Source organism: Pteropus medius, unplaced genomic scaffold (genome assembly GCF_902729225.1).
Source record: "Pteropus medius unplaced genomic scaffold, Ma_sr-lr_union100, whole genome shotgun sequence".
Taxonomy (NCBI): domain Eukaryota; kingdom Metazoa; phylum Chordata; class Mammalia; order Chiroptera; family Pteropodidae; genus Pteropus; species Pteropus medius.
Genome location: NW_024349797.1, coordinates 1,816,361 through 1,834,310, shown reverse-complemented (window position 1 = coordinate 1,834,310; position 17,950 = coordinate 1,816,361). Strand labels below are relative to the sequence as shown.

At 36.2% G+C, this 17,950-nt stretch overlaps 1 protein-coding gene and 2 pseudogenes across 3 annotated transcripts in view; 1 reads left to right on the top strand and 2 right to left on the bottom strand.

Annotated features, from left to right (window-relative positions):
* The window catches only part of RBM25 (RNA binding motif protein 25), a 42,907-nt gene extending 36,319 nt beyond the window's left edge, over positions 1–6,588 (bottom strand). For 2 of the 3 annotated variants that reach the window (XM_039883705.1, XM_039883706.1), the window contains exon 1: positions 6,389–6,588. The gene's annotated coding sequence lies outside the window, so the exon portion shown is untranslated. Of the gene's footprint in view, positions 1–293; positions 313–6,388 lie in introns of those variants that run through there. The other variant, XM_039883704.1, reaches the window with a different exon arrangement.
* A 6,995-nt stretch (positions 6,589–13,583) lies between these two features.
* Positions 13,584–13,702, bottom strand: LOC120619910 (uncharacterized; annotated as a pseudogene).
* Positions 13,703–14,579: 877 nt separating this feature from the next.
* LOC120619863 (uncharacterized) lies at positions 14,580–14,698 on the top strand (annotated as a pseudogene).
* Positions 14,699–17,950: the final 3,252 nt, after the last annotated feature.

Here is a 17,950-nt window from a genome sequence, read left to right as displayed (position 1 = left end):
CCCCCCCCAATTGTATATTTTCCTCAACATATTCTGTGGTCCACATCTATTGGAAAAGTAGAAAAAACAAAGGTAGGATGTCCCTGGTGGATTCTACGCACCATTTAAAAAGCAGCCAAAATAAGTGGCCTGATCACATAAGCAGTGATTTGATCAACAGGATATTTTTGCTGGACACTAGGAAAAAAATCCCCCCACCTATACTCTATAACTGAAGGAGTTTAGAGTTGTTAAAAGCTTTTAAAAGATGTCTCTACTATTTTCTTTTTTGTTTTATATATTATTTTACTCACCCTTCAGAAGAGAGAAGATAAAAAGTGCATGTCTTCCACTTCCTCGCCCCCTAATCCCAACAGTTTGGTATATATCGTTGCATTCTTCTAAATATCTCTCTATACACAAACTAATATATAATCATTTGTGTTTTTCTGCAAACAATATAATCATACTATATTGTTATGTGCATTTCTCCCTCCTTATCATTAACATCTTTGTCAGTTCTTAAAGTTCTATTCCATTCTTTATAAGGCAGTTAAATATTATAATACAGACATACAATAATTATTCAACCAACATTAATGGTTGGCTCCACATTTTACCTCTTACAAATGCTTTTGGACAAACTGGACATGCAACTCTATGCACCTGTGCAAGTAATTGTATAATACAGATTAGTACTGTGTATATCCACACTTTACCTCTAAACCATCCTCCAAAACTAGTGTACAAATTTATATTCCAACCATCAGTATATGAGTATGACCTTTGCTCATATCTCCACCATTGCTAGAATAAATCAGTGTTTAATTATAACAATCTGAGAGGTAAAAAAAAACTTTCAGTTTGCATTCCCCTAATCACATATGAGGTTAATTTCTTTTTACCTGTTTATTAGATATTACTTTAAAATAGTCTTAGAAAAGCATGTTCTTCATGCTCACAGCTGTTCTTCTGACTTAGGGCAGTAAAATATTCTATAAAATCTAAACTTTGATTTCAGAAAACACAATAATATTTAAAATATTTAGAAAGTTTTACAGGTAAAGTAAATTCCTAGGATGAGTTCATATACTTAGCAAATAGGGTACTGGAAATGCTTTAAAAAAATAAGTAGGTATTAGCATACATTAGAAACACAAAATGCAACCAATTTAAGATTGTAAATGTGTAATATTTTTAAATAATTCTTTTGCAATACTTTATGGTCAAAAATAAAAACAAATACTCTTTAAGGAAGGGGGCAGAAGTCTATCTCCTTTTAAAACAGAGAGGGCTACTGTCCTACTTACAGAAGCTCTTGTATTATAATACTCTATCTCAGCACTTTCTTAGGAGGGCAGTTGGTATTAATACCTGTTGAATAAATGAATGAATCAGTAAACAAATGAATTCTGAGGACCTCATTAACCAAATTTATTAAGAAGCTCCCACGCTAGTAATGGATGACCCAGTGCCTATCCTCATAATGGTTACAAAGATTAGGCCACGAATTCATCTTTAGAATCACTTTCTCCCAAGTATTAGATATAAGTATTTTTTAAACCCTCTATATTCTTGATGTTTAAACAATCACTATTTCATAGTTTTTAAATATATGTCATTCTGTAAAGAGTTAACCAGATTATGTTTAATTTTAGTTTATGCCAATATGCTCATTCCATTCACACCTAATTTTTCTATAAAATATTTCCCTTTTACTTTCAATCGTTCAAAACTTGCTTATTCATAGGCTGAACTTCAAAGGGGAAGGTTATTTTAATAAGGTAATGATTCTATGGAAATCCAGAAAACAAATATTTCTGGTGATCTCCGATAAAGATTAGTGTTCACTCTAAACATCCTAAAATGAGAGTATCGACCACTTATTTCAACAGTTTTATGTATTTTGACATATGTGAAAATGATTAAGAATAAACTTTAAAACCATAACAAAGCTTATTAGATTGTACTTATAGTTGATAAATTGTAAAATTCTCTTATAAAAAATTATATAGATATTCCAAGTTGGTACTTTGCAGAATGAGATTGGGAAGAGAGCTAGGGAGTGCATTTATTTAAATACCGTGGTCAGACCTCACTAAGAAAGAAATATTTGAACAAAGACTTGAAAAAGGATGAGGTAGGAAGCCCTATTCATACCTGGGGGCAATGGCCTCCCAAGCAAAGGAAACAGCAAACATAAAGAACTTGAGATGGGTATGGAATGTTTGTTTGGGGAAGAAGAACAAGGCCAACAGCTAAAGCAGAGTATGAGAGAAAAGTCAGAGATAAATGCTGAGTATCACTTGGGGAGGGAGTTCAGAGAGTATAGGGCTTTACAGGCCACTGTAAAATTTTTGGTTTTTACTCTAAATAAGATGGGAAACATCTGAAGGCTTTTTATTTGACTTACATTTTAATAGTGTTACTGGCCACTGTTAAGACTGGAGAACAAAGGTAGAAGCAAAAGACTACAGCAATAATCCGCACAAGAAAAGGTGGCCTGAAACAGGTAGTAGTAAAGTGTTAACAAGTTTTGTTAGAGTCTGGATATACTATGAAGGTAACCAATTGCTGAGGGAGTGTGTGTGGGGTTTAAGAAAAAGAGGTGCAGTGTTTATTTTTTTTATTATCATTGAAATAATTTAGTAGTGCTTTACTTTTAGAAGGTTCAAAGCATTTTTACCTTCTAAGTATGACACTTTATGTCCCAAAGTAACAAAAACAAGAACCTATGATGGAAGCTCTCATGCTATCTCTAGTGTGGCAATGGTCATACAAGTTTATGCATTTGTCAAAGTCCACTGAAATTAAAATAGGAGCATTTTATTGCATATAAATTGTATCTCAATAAATTTAGTCCCCCCCCCAAACACTTCTAATTCGTATAAGCATTCTTCCATTGCAGATTTATTGTGATAGAAACAAAATACTGTACCAAGAATGGATTTACAGGCTAACCCTAACAGGACACTGTGTGCCAAATTTCTGAAATTTTAAGAGGTAAATCAACCAATGGATTCTCCTCAGCAAACACTCATATACAACTTATTCATTCACTCAATAAATCTATATAGTTCTGATTACATGTCAGATTCCTTCTTAAGATTTTTATTAGCTATGAAAGAGCGAATTTTATATTACTATATAGTTATAAACCAGTCCATTTACTCTACACTGAATATAAATGACTATTAGTGTAGCATGCACTGTTTCCTGCTCTCCTTACAGCCTAGAACAGGGGTCCCCAACCCCTGGGCCTATTAAGAACTGGGCTGCACAGCAGGAGGTGAGCAATGCGCTAGCAAGCAAAGTTTCACATGTATTTGCAGCCACTCCCAAGCGTTAGCATCACCACCTCTATCTCAGATCAGGCATGAGATTCTCATAGGAGAGTACCAGTCCATGGTGCCAAAAAGGTTAAGGAACCCCGGGGTAAAAGGGACTGACATAGATGCCCCGGCCTAAGCAAAGCCCTTCAAAACATCATTTCTCAAACTGAATTTCCAAGAACCGAGTCTTTAGAAACTATTCCTAGGAAAAAGTGTTCCATGTCCAAATGGGAAATGCTTGATTAACAAAAAGTGCCTTTCACAGGAAAGCTTTTCAGATGTATGAAAATGCTTAAGTGTTCTGAGTTTCCAAAAAGGGAGCTGATCTTTTTCTGAGATTTCCACTTTGCTGTTTTACCATTTCCAATTATTAAAAAAGCAACATTATCTATAGAGAAAGATTAGTAGTGACTGGAGTTGGGGGTGACGTGCAAACAGGAAAAAGGGATCCTTTTGGAATAACAGTTGCACAACTCCATACATTTACTAAAAAAAAAAATCACTGAATTGTACATTTTCAGTGACTGAATTTTATGTCAATTACACTTTAATAATGCTTAAAAAAAAGCAATACCAATTCAGTAGATTATCTAATACCATATCAATATTAATTTCTTGGTTTTGATCATTGTACTGTTGTTAAAAGAATGTCCTTGTTTTTAGAAAACACACATTTAGAGGTTAAAGAAAACCACATCTGCAACTGGCTAGCAAAACATTTCAGAAGAAAAACTATGGAGAAAAAGAGAAGAGGATAAAGCAAATTGGTAAAATGTTAAGATTTGGGGAATCTGGGTGAAAGATATTTGAGAATTCTTTGTAGTATTCTAATTTTTTTGAAATTTGAAATTATGTCAAAATAAAAAGTTAAAAAACTATCAATAATTCTGGTTAGTGGAAATGTTTTTCATTTTCAAAAATATAGGAAAAAAGCTATTCAAAAACTTTGAGGAATCAAAATTCTTATGAATGGCAGCAGTAGTATCACAAGACTATTAAGAAATTTTAAAAAATACACAGTATATTTTTGTTAAGATCTTAGAAGATTCAATGATTACTTTTGCTCCCAAAGTTATAATATAGTTAATATAATTTCCCCCTGCACATGTATTTTTACACACGTATTTTTTAATTGAGAAAAGTATATAGCTAATTTGTCTGCAGACCAAAAAGCTTGAAAATCTCAAACTTACATTAGGTCAGAAGTAGTTACCCAATGTTAAAATGGACTTATTTTAAAAATATAGAGCCTTAACAAAGTGGAATAAAGATAGCAAACCACAAAATAAAATTAGTCAAAACTATCCTTAATATATAATGCCTACATGCAACAGTGGAACAATAAAAACATTTTCTTCCTAAAAGTGCTTTGATATCTATCAAAAAAAAAAAAAAGTACTACAACAAAAACCCACTCTGGGGACCAAAATAGGAAACTTGGTAACCCCAAGATGAATTATTTAATAAAAATAGCAACTAACACTTTTATTTACTTTCATTTACAAAAGCTTTTGACGTACATTATCTCATTTAATCTCCCAAATTACTCGTGTATATGTATTATTCTTTCACAAATGAAGAAGCTGCCTTGTCCAAGAGAACACAATAAGTGGGTGGGGACTCCAAGGTACTGGACTATGCTTAAATTACCAATCCAAAGGCTGGTTTTTCACTGAATAACAATGCCCCTTTCTAGTAATAATATACCAATGAGAAACTTCTTATTAAGGATTAACTTTGACTTTAAAAGTCTATTCAGACTACACTGGAAGAAATGTTAGAGTCAGAGTTAGGCTCTTGTGTACTTCACTGAAAATTCTTAAAATAACAAATATTGGTTAATGAGTACTAAACACTATGTTATTTGGGTATTGCACTAAGGATTTCACAGACATTTTTCTCAATTCTCAATTCCAATAACCTATGAGGTAGACACTATTATAATCCTTACTTTACAGATGAAGAATACAACAAAGGCTTTAAATTAGATTCATTATAATGTATAGTATCTACCTGAATCGTGAGAACCTGATGACCAACTGAATGCCTTTCTAGGCTTCTCAATGTTTTTGGAAACAATCTTTTAAAAATTAAAGCCCCCAAGACAATATAAAAATTACTGATACACTACTACCAACGACCTAATTCACAGTACTTCACACTATAGCAGTCTGGTGCAAGAGAAGTCCAATCTCTTCCCTCCTTTTGGTCTGCTCCACTCTGCCCAGTATCAAAATGGCTTTTCTATGGCAATATAAATCCATAATTACATAACTTCAAAGTTATCTTCATAATCCTAGATCTATTTTGAAAAATGTATTTAGAAAGTAGTATTTATGATCAAATATGGGTGAGAAAGAAGTAACATATTTTAATGTGGAGCTGGTCATCGCCTAGAATGAATGGGGATATAGTTTACTGTAATCTCCAATGGAGGAAGGTGCAAGACCACAATATTCATCATTATCTTAGACAAGCAAACCAGGAGGGTGCTAAAAAAAAAAAAATTAGGCATTAGCTAAATTCGGAGGGAGGGAGGAGTTCAACTCAGCGACGGGCTCTAGATGACCAAAGAGGAAGGGAAAGAAATCCGTTGGTGGCTAGCAGCTCCCTACAGAGTGGGTGCTGGCTGGCTTCTAGACAGAACCTAGGCCAAGTGTGTCCTAGGCCCGGAAAATCCACCATAGGGTTCTGCAGGCTCTGGTTAGAAAAGGGCCTTAGAGAAGAACTCCCCAGGGGCACACCTATCGTTTGGTGGCAAACGTGGAGCCCAGAAAGAACCGAGGCGATTCACTGTGGTGGACCGTGAAAGGAAAAGGGAAAGTGGGCGACAATGCAAAGAGAAAAACCTCTAGCAATAGGTCCGGCCTCCACGGGCTCCTCCTGGGCCCACTGGTTTTCGAGGCCTTAAAGAAGTGAAGAAACCCAAGCCTCGTGCCTGTCCCCTCCCCCACCCAGCCCCCCTCTTCACCCCCATCCCACCCCGGCCCTTTCGGAGCCTCCCCGGCTTTCCTTCCTCCCGTAGCCGAGGTACCCGGTTTCCCAGTTTTCACACGCGTTCAGAGGCGTGAACTCACCCGCCGCTAAGGAAAAGGTACTGTCTTCGCGGCCTTATGGGCTCCAGGTTACGAGTGGGCTCCACCGGTTCGAGGTTTCTGCGCGCCGCTCGCCGGGAGACTGGTTCCGAAGCGACTACTCGCACAGGCCGCAACGCAAACACAGCCGCGCTGCGCGGGGCGCTTCTGGAGGTCTTCCTCTTGCCCGGCATGCACTGCGGCTGGGGGAGTAGAGAGGAGAATCATAGAGAAGAACGCATATAGATAGTCTTCACTCTTGGCTCTGAATCACCACGCCCCGGCGAATAACCATAGAGAAGGAGTCCCCGAATGGGGACTAGAAAGGCTCGAGCTGTAAATTACGACCCACCCTGCCATTTTTGATTGGACCTGATTGAATCTTGTGACTATGCGACGCCATCTTGAGGTCAAGGTTCCGACTGAACGACTGAACACCGCTGAGGATTTTAGAGGATTTCTTATTTTTTGTAGTTTGGGTTTCGGGGAGTAAAACCTTGCTCTGTGGTTCATGGAGGTTCGATGGACTGATATCTGGGTCCCCACCCAGCACCTTAATAGGAACCCCAAGAGCTGATCTTTTCCTAGAAAACAACTACTCTTGATCCCAACAGACCTGGCGGTGGTGGGGTTTTTGTTTTTTAAGTGCACATGCACAAAAGCTTTTGCGCACTGTAGGGCCAAAGAGGTAGTTAGATGTTTGAAATAACCTAAACCGACCTGTAAAAACATTTAACACAGCTTTCATTCAGTAATGTAAAAAGCTAAAAGGAACCTCATTAATCAGATTAATGATAATCTAATCACGAATGTTTATCCAATTTATGGTTAATATCTATTTACAGGCCTTTGTTTCTCAACTGCTTGCTTTTCAGAAGGCTTATAATTCGATCAATTTAAGTATTGCCTCCCTAAGTGACTGGTGCTAAGTGCTGGGAGTCAGATTTTATTACTGTCCTGGCGGAGCTGCAAACAGCGCAAAAACAATTGACGAATTCTGATCATTGTATATAAAACTGGAACATACCTATACAATCCCTGTCTGTATTTCCTATTTAATTTTACTCTACAGCACGAATCACCATCTACCGTACTACCTATTTTTCTTACTTACGGTCTGTCTGCTGTTACTCCACTAAAATGTCAACTTAAGGAGTGCAGAGTTTGTTTTGCACACTGCTGTAGCCCCAGCGCCTAAAACAATGCCTGGTACATAGCAAGTGTTCAATAAATATTTGTTGAATGAAAGAAATGATTACATACTGAGTACCGGTAAAACATAAAATGCAGTGGGAGACCAACGAGAAAGGGTATATCATTCCTATTCCTCCTATCTAAAATTTACATTTCTGTTCCCTAACTTTCTTTACCAATGAAGAAGACTAATAATACCTACTCCCCAGAGTTATTGCATGGACTAAATTACCTAATGTATGTGAAAGTACTTTGGTAAAGTGCTAGACAAATGATAATTACCTCTTGCAAATGAAAAGAGCAATTTGTGCTTTTTTTTTTTTTTTTAACCACCACAGGCGTAAACACAGAAATCCTCTCAAGTTACTCTGTATTCCTTTGTACTGTTAGAAACATTGTACATGAATTCACTTGTATAGTAAAATAAAATCTTGAGGAGAGAGAAATTGTCTCAAGCAGCAGTTTCCTAACTTTCTTGTAGTAAATATTTATGTTGACCTAACATATTCATTCCCTGTCTTTGATAATGGCACTCCAAATTTCTTAAAAGAAGTCATCCTTTCACTACTCCAGATATTTATAGTTTGAATAGCAAATCCTAACCCTAGCCAGACCCCTTAGGACATGGTGATAGACTTATAACCCAATCAAATCCTGGCGATTTAGCCCTTACATTGTACCAGGCACTATTTAAAGCATCTTGCGAATATCAGCAACTTTATCTTCACAGCAGCTCTCCAAAGTAGGAACTATTGTTACACAGATAAAGAAACTAAGGCTTGGAGAGGTTAAATAAATTACCCAAAGTTATACAAATAGTGAGTGATGGAGTCTGGTTCCTCAGTCCATGCTCTCAACTATTACTCTATGCTGCTTCATCAGGAATAATGCTAAGAAAGAAAAAAAAAAAAGATGGAGGAAGGGGGTGGCCATCTTTTCCATTTAAACAAGGGAGATGTTAAGCTTGGAACTGGTGGGGGCAGGGGGATGGTAAGGATAAAACCATCACAAAATGAAGCAGAGGTAAGAGACGGTGGGAGGTGGGAAATTTTTTACAATATCATTTGAGAACATGGTTTCAGTCATTCTTGAAGCCAGATATCCTTCTAGGCTTCTTGGTATCTAAACCAATAAATGCCTTTTCCTAAATCAGTTTGAACTAGGTTTCTGTCTTTTCAAAAGAAAGAACCATAAATGAGACACTTGTATATACTTGTAATAGACAGGCCAAGCCATTTAGCTTCAATGCCAATCAACCTCCTCCTAAGCCTCACAAGCCCTTGCTGAGGAAAGCAGCTGTAAATAATGAATTTGGATATTGATAGCCATAGTATATGTATTATAACCCTATTCTTATGGCCATATCTCACCCAACTAGTCAGCAGCATATCATGGAACTTGTGAGAAAAACACTGTTTAGCTGGACCAGGGAGATCCTCCCAAGAATTTAAACTGGATGTGATGATAAACTGAATAGTAGAGCCAATGAATTGATAGCAAAATAAAACTGCAGTGGTAGATGATAGAGTTGGTGAATCATGTCAACAACAGGTCACTAGAACAGGTACCTTTGTGGCCTAGATTGGAAAGAGAAAATTATTTAAATCTCATCAAGGCACGTGAGCTGTCATCAGAATTACTTTAGCTAATGGGGCGGGGGGCGGGTATCCCAGTGAAGATCCAGTCTCTCAGAGGCCCAGCTATGTAGCTTCAGTTCCTGCTTCATCATTTCAGGGTACATACCACTATGTGATAATCAGGTTTCTCATAGTCTCCCTATTGGACATTGAGTTACTTCAAGGAAGAGATCATGGTTTATTTACCTTTAAATGGCCATGCTAGACACATAATTGTCACAAAATTAATATTTGACTTAAAAAATCACAGCACATCTTTAAAATATAGCAGAATAATTTTAAATAGCCAGATATCAATTAGTTTTCCTCTACATCTCTGCCTTGAGCTCCAATTTAGGCTATTTTGTTATCAAGATTCAAACTTCATGTGAATTTAAACTGCTGCCACTTGGCATTATTAAAGTACTTGTGTAATTATAGAAGATAGGCATTTAGACGTTCTAAAGTTATCAAAAACCAAGTAATCATACTGGGTGGAAGAGGAAGTGGGTGTAAAAAAGGGCAATTTTCCATATAAAGTGATGAGTTAGACTATGCTTTTGGTTGTAAAGAAGAGATATTCGAGTAGCTTAAAAAATGGAGGGTTGTTGAAATATAATGACAGAAATATGCAAAATATTGGTAGCAGCACTTAGTTTAGCCTGTGGATCTGAGGAAGTCAGAGAAGTCTTCCAGGAGGAAGCATTATTCTGAGCTATGTTTTAACCAGGACTGCAAAGGGCAGACAAATATTGAATATGCTCCCCTCCATTGTAATCATAGAAATGCTAATACCATAGTGAGATGTCATATTAAAACCATTTTACTGGTGAAAATTAAGAAGTCTGATGGTACAAGAATATAGAATAATAGGAACACTTAGGCAATGCTGGCAGAAGTCTGTATTGGTACAACTACTTTGGCATAGCCTAGAAAAATAAAGCATGATCCAGCAGTTCCACTCTTACTATTATATTATATAGAGAAATTTTCACATATATGGACCAAGAAACATGTTTGAGAATGTCCATGGCACCATTATTCATAAAGGAAAAATGTCTGACAATAGATAAACATGTTTTCAAAACATCACCTATTTATATAAAGATGGAATTAATAAACTACAGTTACACATGAGATGTTGAGTGAAAAAAGTGAGTCGGAAAAAAAAAAGCAAGTCAGAAATCTATGTATCTTATGATACCATTATAATGATTAAAAAATTGGCATTAATAATAATCTATCGTTTAAAGAAACACGCATATATGATAAAACTATATATATTTAAAAACCAAAGAAATAATTAATTGAAAATTCAGGGTAGTGGTTTCCTCTTAGAGTTATCTCTCTTTTGGAGGGAGCAAAGGTGATGAAACTGGTAAAAAACATATAGGTAACCTCAATGTTTTTGGCAATGCTATAGCTCATCAATTCAGTGGTGAGTTTACTGGTTTTCATTTTATTATTATGATTCATAATTTACATATGTATTATACATATTTTCAATGTAGCAAATATTATATAAGTTTTAAATAAATTAAAAATAAATTATGCAACCATATCCATATATACTTATAGAAGCATATGATTTTATTTTGCTCTTTAAATTTTTATATAAATGGAATCAGAGTTATTCAACTTTCACTTAGTAAGGCTGTGTTTTTTGTATGTTAAATCCATGTATAATCATTTATGTGACCATAAATCCACGTATGTAAAAATCATTTTAAAAACTGCTACATTGTATTCCATAACAGTTGTGTCATTGTGTACAGATTGGAAAGTTTTCAGAAGCAAGTAACAGACAACCCAAGTGAAACTGGCTTAAATAGTAAGGAAACATTTTGGCTCATCCAGCAGAAAGACTAGCTAGGCTGCCCTTCATTGTTGGGTGATCCAGAGGCTCATTAATTTTATCAGAAACAAAGTTCTTCCTGTCTTGCTTTTTTCCTATCTCTCTGTTCTATCAACTACAAATGTAGACCTCATTCTAAGGCTGGTTCCCCTCATGGTCACAGGATGGCTACACTGAGCCTACATGCTTTTTAATTCAGAAGAGAGATTAAGTAGATTTCACTTCCAGAAGATCAAGGAAGAACATTCTAGAAGCCCCAGGAACCTGAATTGAATCACACCCTAAGCTGAGGTTCTTACTCTTGCCTTAGAAAATCATTGGCGAGATAGATGCAATTACCCTTAGACAGGCCTATCCCTTGAGCTAAGGGTAAGGTCAGTTTCTCCAAAACCCAAAGTCTGTGCTGAGGAAAGGTGGATATTTGAACAAAATCAGAATTGTTAGAAAAGAGGAAGAGAGAAATGGATACTGAGAAGGCAACTATCATCCACTAAACAGTTTATTTAATCAGTCCTTTTTTTATGGACATTTGTTTCCAATTCATACGCAGGAGGATATCTAGGAGTGGAAAGGCAAAGCAGAAGAGTATGCTAATTTCTAAATTTGAATAGATATTACAAAATAGTTCTTCAAAAGGGCTATGCCAAGTACACATTTCCGCAGATGTGTACTTGGCATAGCCCTTTAGTCTCTCTAATGGGAGACAATGACATTTAATTTACTGTAACTTCCATTTCCTTGACATCCGCTAGTGAAGGTATTTCTTCCGATAGCTGTTATCTGAACCTGGTCTCTTCCAATCCAGTGAAACTACATTTACCTTTTTGCTAAGTCCAGTGTACATTTTTCAGCCTTTATCTTATTTTACTCCTTAGCATTTAACACTCCTGACCATCACACTTTGACAAATCCTGTCTTCTGTGTCTCACACTCTTCCTCCTACTGCTCCGCTTCCTCCTTCTCAGTGTCCTTGGGAGCTTTCTCTTCTTATGCTCATGCTTTAAAATGTTGGTCTTCCTCAGGGTCCTGTTGCAAGCCTTCCTCTCCTCTTACTCTAAGTGACTCCACAGTAGACTCATCTACTCTTAGGGCTTTAACAACCATCTATTCCCAGATCTACATCTTGAGCTTAGATTACTTGAGTTCTCTTTCTTATTGGCCAGCTACCTACAGGGGTTTTTTTTTTTTTGAAGTAAATTTACATGAAATTCACTGTTTAAAACATTTTTCAGTGTACAATTTAGTGGCTTTTAGTATATTCACAATACTGTACAACAATCGCCACTAATTCCAGAACATTTTCATCACCCTTAATAGAAGCTCTATACACATCAAACAGTCACTCCCTATTATCCACTTCCTACAGCCCCTGGTAACCACTAATTGGTTTTCTGTCCCTATAGATTTGCCTATTCTGGGCACTTTCTATAAATGAAATCATAGTATATGTAGCCTTTTGTGTCTGGCTTCTTTCACTTAGCATGTTTTTAAGGTTTATTCATTTTGTACCATGCGACAGTACTTCACTCCTATTTACGGCTGGATAATATGCTCTTGTATGGATATGCCACCATGAATAGTGGTACTATGTATATTTGAGTACAAGTTTGCTTTTTTTTTTTTTGATAATATGTTTTCAATTCTCTTTAATATATGGCTAGGAGTGGAATTGCAGGATCACATTGTACTTCTGTTTAACTTTTTAAGGAAATGACAAACTTTTCCATAGCAGCTACACCATTTTACATTCCCATCAGCAAAGTTTGAAGATTCCAATTTGCCCACATCATTATCAACACTTGTTATTCTGTTTTTCCTCTAATTATACTGGTCCTACTGGGTTTGAAATGATAGCTCATTGGGGTTTTGATTTGCATTTCTCTAATGACTAATGATGTTAAGCATCTTTTGATGCACTTGTTAGCTATTTGTATATCTTCTTTGGAGAATATCTATTTAAATGATTTGACCATTTTTAATTGGGTTATTTGACTTTTTATTAAGTTTTAAGGGTTCTTTATGTATTCTGAATATTAGACCCTTATCAGATATACTATTTGCAAATATATTTTTTCCCACTCTTTGGGTTATCTTTTCACTTTCTTCATAGTCTAATTTGAAGCACAAGTTTTTAATTTTGAAGAGGTTCAATTTACCTAGTTTTTCTTTGCTTGTGCTTTTGGTGTCATATTTTAAAAACTGTTAACCTAATCTAAGGTGTTTTAGTCTGTTCAGGCTGCAAAAACAGAATACCACAGATTGGGTAGCTTATAAACAAAAATTTATTGCTCACAGTTCTGGCTAGAAGTCCAAGATCAGGGTGCCAGTGGTCAGGTGACAGCCTTCTTCCAGGTCACAGACTTATTGTAGCCTCACATGGTACAAGAGGCAAGGGAGCTGTGTGGAATCCCATTTGTGAGTGCTCCACCCTCATGACCCGATCATCTCTCAAAGGCCCCACCTACTAATAGCATCGCCTTTGGGCTTTAGGATTTCTTTTTCTTTTTTCTTTCTTTCTTTTTATTATTATCTACGCCTACAGCACCTGGTCTTCCTAAGTGGTCTCCCATCCAAGTACTAACCAGGCTTGACTCTGCTTAGCTTCCACGATCAGACAGGATTGGGCTTATTAAGGGTGGCATGGCTGTAGACCATGGACCATGGCTCCACTGGGGCATGAATCCAGGACCTTCTGCATGTAAAGCAGACATGCTTACTGCTACACAATGGAACCATGTCCAGGATTTAGGATTTCAACATTTAAATTTGGGGGAAACACAAACATTCACAACATGAGGATTTATACCTGTATTTTTTTGTAAAAGTTTTATAATTTTAGCTCTTACATTTAGGTATTGGATTCATTTGAGTTAATTGTTGTATATATTGTGAAACAGAGGTCCAAATTCACTCTTTTGCATGTAGATATCCAGTTATCCCAGCATTAGTTGTTGAAAAGACTACTCTTTTCCTTATTGAATAGTCTTGAAACCCTTGTCAAAAATCAACCGACCATAAATGGATGAGTTTAATTATGGACTCTTAATTTCATTCCATAGATCTACGTTTCTATCCTTATACCTGTACAACACTGTTTTTGATCACTATAGCTTTATTATCAGTTTTGAAATCAGGAAGTATGAGTCTTCCAATTTTGTTCTTTACAAGATTGTTTCAACATTGCTATTCAGGGTCCCTTGCAATTCCACATGAATTTTAAGATCAACTGTCTGTTTCTAAAAAAAAAAAAAAAAAAAAAAAAAAAAAACAGTTGAAATTTCCCCCTGCCCCCAAATATTTTAAATCTGTGGTTGGTTGAATTCACAGATGTGAAACAAGATATGGAGGGCCAACTGTATATACATGCAATGTAATATTATGCAGCCTTTAAAAAGAAGGAAATCCTGTCACATGGTACAACATGAACCTCAAGGATATTGAGCTAAGTGAAAAAAGCCAGTCAGAAAAGGTCAAATACTGTATAATTCTATTATTATGAAGTATCCAGTAATCAAAATCGTAGAAAGAAGTCTATGGCCATGCCACCCTGAACAAGTCCGATCCCGTCTGATCTCAGAAGCTAAGCAGGGTCGAGCCTGGTTAGTACTTGGATGGGAGACCACCTAGTAAGGCCAGGTGCTGTAGGTGTAAAAAAATTAAAAAATTTTAAAAATCATAGACACAGACAACAGAGAGGTTATTCGAGAACTAGTAATTAGAGGGTATAGAGTTTCAGTATTGGCAAGATGAAAAAGTTTTGGAGATCTGTTGCATAACAGTGTGAATATACTTAACTGTACATTTAAAAATGGTACATTTAAAGATGTTACATCTAATGCTATACACTTTTTTACCACAATTAAAAAAAAAACTCATAAAACTGTAAAAACATTTAACATGACCAAAGAGGAATCTATTAGGAAAGAGAATGAGTTCTTGAAAAGTAGTCAAAATGAACAGTTATGGAAAAGATTTTAATTTTTTTTAAGGAATGAAGAAAATGATGCAAGTTTGGACATTATTATTAGGACTATCGTTAAAGTCAGCATACACATGCTCCAAAAAGAGATATGAAAGTCTAGGCAGGGAAAATGATAGGTGGAGATGAGAGTATTAAGATCTGAACTTCTGAGACCAAAAATTGGGGTTCAAACCCAGCTTTGCTTTCACTTCTCAGGTGGGTGATTTTGTGCAAGTCACTAAAGCTCTCTGGTCTTCGGTTTCCTCATCCAGGCCCTGGTGTTTTCATGCTGGTTCCATCATCCAGGGTGCTTTCCCCTTCTCCAATAAGGTGATCACATTTGGCCTCCAAAAGGAGAGTCCGACAGAGACCATTCTGGTAGTTTTCTAATGTGATATCTTCGTACAAATCCTTCTGAGTGAGGCTCAGCCATTTCCACTCCTCCTGGGAAAAGTAGATGGCCAAATCCCTGGGGTACCGCAGGGCGCCTTGGATTTAGACTTTCTTAGTGCAGCAGACATCCTTTCCTGATGACAGTCTGCATCTGGGGAAGGGAAGCGTGCTGGGCAGGTGAGGCAGATAAATACTTTGCTTGGCTTTTCCCTTCCGATTCCTTAAGTTAAATGGATTGCTCCCAGAAATGGCATCATGTCAATCCTGTGGTTTCTCATAGCTGTTTGTGCTCAGTTACGCACCCAAATTGGAGAAGCACGATTCTTGTCCACAAAATCATTTTCTGTGAGGAACTGAGCTCCGCAGACACTGATGCCAAAAGCAGTTGAAATGTTGATAGAAAATTCATTAAATCTGTAAATCGATCTAGGGATTATTACAATCATAACAATATTGTCTTTCAATCCAAAAATACACGATGTCATTCCATTTGTTTATTTCTTCTTTAATTTCTTTTAATGTTTTAAAAAAATTTTATTAAAGTATAGTTGACATACAATATTATATTAGTTTCAGGTGTACAACATAAGTCTAGTAACCATCTGTCTCCAAAGTTTTTACAATATTATTATTGACTGTTCTTTTTTTGTAAAAAGGCTCATAATATGGCAAACAGGTCATCCTACTGAAAACAACAAAATATGTTGGTAAAATATTGGAGTCAACAAGAAAATAAGTAATTATCAGACCAAAATCTAGGTGAAGGTAGGATCCAGAGAGTAAGTAGAACAATGCTGTCACTTTTTCCCTAGGGTATGTACCTCACTTGGCAACTTAAGCTTGGTTTTTCTAGGCCTCATGGGGCAAGTAGGACAGAATACAAGGCCCAGGGCCTGGTGGAAGAGAGAAGTCTAAAACTGGAACCTCAAAGAGCTCTAGTTTCAGTGTAAGGGTGACTTGCAAGTAAACACACTCCCACCCAACAGACTGGAATGAAAGTTGTCTTGGAAGAGATTTCAGGGAGCTGTAGAGGGGGCACTAGATCCATATGACAGATCTTCCAGAAATATATAATCTAAATATACACCTCCTAGTGGTTAAAAAAGAAAAATCTGAAACAGTGAATATGGTTTAAAGTGGTTCCTTTCAGCAGAAGCCAAAGCAAATCCTCTCTGAAGGAATACCTCTATCCTAGGCTTCAAAAAATTCCCAGAAATAATTTTCCAAAGAAAATACCTCAGTAAAAAAAAAAGGCACATAAAAGATGAGAATGAGCAAAAACAATCAACAACAGAAACAGCTCTGATAATTCGTCTCTTAAAAAAAAAATAAACTTTTTTTCATTATTATTGACATATTACCCCCTTACCTAGAAAAAATTTCAAGAGTACATACGTGTTTAAATGAAGTCTCGCTCACCTTACTTACACTCCTTAGAGGCAACCCTTTTTTATACTTTAAAGGGTTCTTATTGTAACTTCAAAAAATATAGTTTTGAAAGGGTTGTGTTGGGTTTAAAAAGAATTAAATACCATTTGTTCCCAGGATATGTTAATATTCTCATTTTATAATTAGAAGTATGGAGCAAATTATCAGGGCTACAAAAAATTAGAGTGGTAGTTTTAGGAACAAAACACTCTAGGGAAATTTTATGACAGGCCAGCCAGTCTCAAGAACCTAACTGAAGACTTGTTATCTCGTTTCTTTCTAAAATCCCTCCCTTCCTCTTCTCTCTTTAAAACTATGAAGTTTTAAAGTGCTATCGATAGATTAGTTCTTAATATCCTAGTTTGTGATGTGGCATAGGACAAAAATTCTCGGTCATGTTATACAGTTAGTCCAATGGCTGGCTCTCTGTCCAGTCTTGAAAACATAATTTTCAGCAATACAACTCTCATACATGGCTCTCACTATTATGTAAATTTGGTTTTTACCATTGATCTAAATATGTCCCTTGAAACATAAGGTAGAAGAGCATATGAATTAGGAGATGGGTTCTTGTCTCAGCTTGGTCAATAATTTGCTGTGTGACCTTGGCAAGTCACTTAACCTTAGTATTCTCTCCTGGGTTAACAATTATCAAGATAAAATCAAAGAACTTTAGAATTGGCAGAGACTTCAGAGTTTACATAGTACAATTTCTTCATTCCATGGAGAGGTTGAGTGACTTACCCAAGAGCTTTCTGGAACAAGCTTCCAGTCTTTGGCATCTTAGACCACTGCTCTTTTCATTTCATCAGGCTTTCTTTCAGTTTTGTTCCAAGAAACAAACAAAAAAAAACCCCAAATGAAAACACTAAACAAATATATTGCCTCTTACATAAAGCCAGATAACACTGTTAACCATTAGCTTGCTCTGTAGCCTGAAAGCTTATCCGAAAATATACCCTACCTAACCTAAAGATGATTTAAAATCCAGAAGTTCTGAAACTATGTAAGGAAAGGTCAAGAAAGTAAAAGGTAGAGAAAAAAATTAATGGTTAACAAAGCTTACACAAGAGTATTTATATTGTTATCAATTCTTTCTGGTCTTTCCCTACTTTGTA